Raw genomic sequence first — 3,571 nt, forward strand, 5'->3', positions numbered from 1 at the left:
TCGTTGGCTCCGTAGTCCTTTATCAGTTTTTTTGTGTCCTGCTGTATCGCCCTTTTCCTTTTGGTTGTGGGTGTTTTCCTCTGTTGGTCGCCAGTAATTAGCCAGTTATTTTAATCGTTATTTATTGAGTTCATACTAAAACTAAAACTCTAAACACTTCAATACGTCTTATATAAAATGCTGCCCTAACTGCTGTCGCTTTGTGTTGCTGTTGCATTCCTTTTTCATTTGGTTGTAAATATGTTGGATCAGCGGATCACACGGCTATAGCTATGTGCTGTATGTTTGTAGCCGCTCATCGTTGCATGTGTGTCGCATCGGCGTCTTTTACAATATTTATTATTGTCTTATTATTTGCTATGCTTATGCTTTGCGAGTATGCTGAGTCAGCAAATCACACGGCTTTTGTTATGTGTTGTCTGTTTGTAGCCGTTGATCGTTACTTTGTTTATTATTATTAGCAGGTGTCATATTCGGTGCACTTGTTAAGCCGGCAATGCTGACTGTGTGCTAGGGTGTTGGGTTAACTTGTACAAATGCATGGGACGAGTAGAAAAGTTATCTATTGGAGTAACAATGTTTTCATTAACACATTCTCCCACTTCATAAGCCACAAAGTGCTTGTCAAATCCTTTTATTGCAATTTCATTACATGCTATGAATAGTTTGTCATTAACTAACAAAAAATAGTTAATTTTGTAAATCTTAAAATCTTTGCCGAGAATGCCAATGTAATATTTTTGTTTATATATGGACATTTATGAGTTACTAGCTTATACCCGCGGGTTTGATGTTAGATTTTATTTCTGTGCCCATTTCGTTATAGCTCGTTATTTTTTAAGCAAGTTAAGCTATTTAGGCCGTTTAAAACTATGAAATTATAAAATCTCGTCTGCGCGCTAAGCATACGAAATATATCAATCCCTCTAAGTTTACCTCAAAATGGTTCCAGGTATACGACGCGTGAATGTGTAACCTTCTTGGAGGTGCCACGGCGGGTTCTAATATTTCCAACTCAAATTTAGTAACCTGGCCTTGATAAAATACCACTTCTCATTACTGTAGCAAATGCCTCAAGAGATCTTTAGATTATAAGGCCGAACACGGCTCTCCCTTTTCCATTTAATGAAATTTATTCTGTCGGTACGGCATTTATAAAATAAATCTCCATAACAAACTTAAAATACTTCGAGATTTTCTATCCTTCCAGAGATATGTATTAAGAAGTTTTTAGTATGTATGGGAGGCGACATGCCTCCTTTTTTAATAACTCACATTTTTTATCACTAAAAAGCTAAAAAATGCTAAAGTTAAATGTAAATGTCAAGGAACAAGCAGCAGTGCATATTTAAATAAAGTTGATCTGAAACCCAACGAAAGCTAACTGGAGTTTAAACAGCAGTCCACAATTAAACTTAAGTGCCGTTTAAATATTCATTTGAAATTGGCCCTTAAGGCCCGTTTTTCAATGTCTGATTAACAAAAATCGGAGGAATAAGCTCCGGTTAAATACAACAACTGCTTTATCGATCACATGTTATATGCATGATATCGAATCGATACCGCACAAATGTACAAATCTTGTGATATTCACTTAACAGCTTTTTAAAACGCTTTTCTCAAATTGCAATGTCGTATGTCCAACCACCATTTATATTATAAATGTAGCAAAGCTATTTATGGCAAATACTAGATATCAACCTAGTCTAGATATGAACCTCGTTGTAGGCATCATATCAAGAAGATACAATTAGAAGACTCTAGATGTCGCCCCGTCAGAAGAAGTTAAATACAGCGGAAATGGACGACACGCCATTTCTTTAAATGAAATTAACTGCTGCTATATGTATGTATGTATATATATATGTTTATACTTAACGTGAGCAAACAGTTTGCTTACATTTTGCAAAATTTTGTGCAGACAAGACTAAAAAGTAGATAGTAAATAAAAAATTAAATTTTTTAATATACAACGCTTTTATAAATGGACTAAAAAATATAAAATAATATTTCTTAGTCCCATAGAATTTGTATAGATGAGTTTTGATTTTGAAATTTTAGCAGAAGTCATCATAAACCATTTATGGGATTGAAAATGAAAAGCGTGGGGCTAACTTGACTTGCTAAAATTTCAAAATCAAAACTCATCTATACAAATTCTATGGGACTAAGAAATATTACTTTCTAATTTTTAGTCCATTTATAAAAGCGTTGTATATTAAACAATTTAATTTTTTTATTTATTTTCTACTTTTTAGTCTTGTCTGTACAAAATTTTGCCATAGATATTAAAATAATTCAAGAATGATAGAATACAAGATTGCGCCAATCGAGCTGAGGGCAACTGGCGCAGCTTATCATACGCCAGTAGTCGGATAAGGCCAATGTAAACCAAGGCCGCAACGGGTAGAGACCTCGACGCAGACGCAATTTATGTACGAGCAACAGATTAGAGACTTACAAGTAAGTTAGAAGTAGAAGTGCATTTGAAGACGTTTACATTATTATGTTTACGCATTTCTTACAGGCTATGGTGCAACAATTGCCGTATGCCAATGAAAGGAATTTATGATGGTCACAAATATATTGGCAAAAACATAGCAAGTGCATATGCCAAGTTGGAAAAATTGACAATGCGTGAGTATAAAATGAATAGGTGTTCTTAATTATAAATATTACTTTACCTCTTCTTTTGCAGTGGCTAAAAAGAAGAGTCTTTTCGATGATCGACCGCAATAGGTTCAAGAATTGACTTACATCATGTATGCGTTACAATCTAAATTAGCCAGCATGGGCACCGACTTCAAACAGATACTAGAAGTGCGTATAAAAAATCTCAAACAACAAAAAGCGCGTCGGGATCAATTCGGGCAGTCACCAATTGCTGCTAGCACTGTTCGCTCGAGTACAGCGAAACAGGGCTCCTTACTGTTAAGCGAAGAGAATACGGCCGTAAGCATTGACATGGCCGCAAGTGATACAACACCATTGCTGGGTGCAGTCGGAGGTAGTGGAATACAGACGCAGCAGCAGATTGCATTATATGATGACTCCGATAGTTACGTGCAACAGCGGGCTGAGACTATGCAGAACATTGAATCGACTATTGTCGAGCTAGGCGGTATATTTAAACAATCACCACATATGCTTAAGGAGCAAGAGGAGACTGTGGAGCGTATCGATACAAACATACAAGATGCCGAATTAAACATAGAAGCGACGCATGGTGAAATATTGAAGTACTTCCAAACTGATGATAAAAATCTTCGCAGTACTGATATTCTTTTTCATATTCTTCGTAGTTTTCCTTATATAATAACGAATCTGTTTGTGACACGGCAAGATTTTAACAAGTTCAGATGCGCGGTCTTAAAGTTGTGGGTTTTTAAATACATAAATATATAATATCCTATTCATATACATACATATAAAAAACACTAATGTAATAATGAAATTAAGTCTTATATGCCACGTCAAACAGGATATCTTTTAGAAGCAGACACGTAGGGTTAGACACTAATTCTGCGACGAAAGTGCAATGTAGAGCGACCGAAGCATGAGTAATGAAAAG

General features: G+C 35.6%; 1 pseudogene; it reads left to right on the forward strand.

Annotated features, from left to right (window-relative positions):
* Nucleotides 1–2,314: 2,314 nt before the first annotated feature.
* LOC118757048 lies at nucleotides 2,315–3,510 on the forward strand (annotated as a pseudogene).
* The last annotated feature ends 61 nt before the right edge of the window (nucleotides 3,511–3,571 follow it).

The sequence above is a fragment of the Rhagoletis pomonella genome, unplaced genomic scaffold (assembly GCF_013731165.1).
Source record: "Rhagoletis pomonella isolate Grant_MI unplaced genomic scaffold, Rhpom_1.0 Rhpom_scaffold_13925, whole genome shotgun sequence".
In the NCBI taxonomy this organism is placed as follows: Eukaryota; Metazoa; Arthropoda; class Insecta; order Diptera; family Tephritidae; genus Rhagoletis; species Rhagoletis pomonella.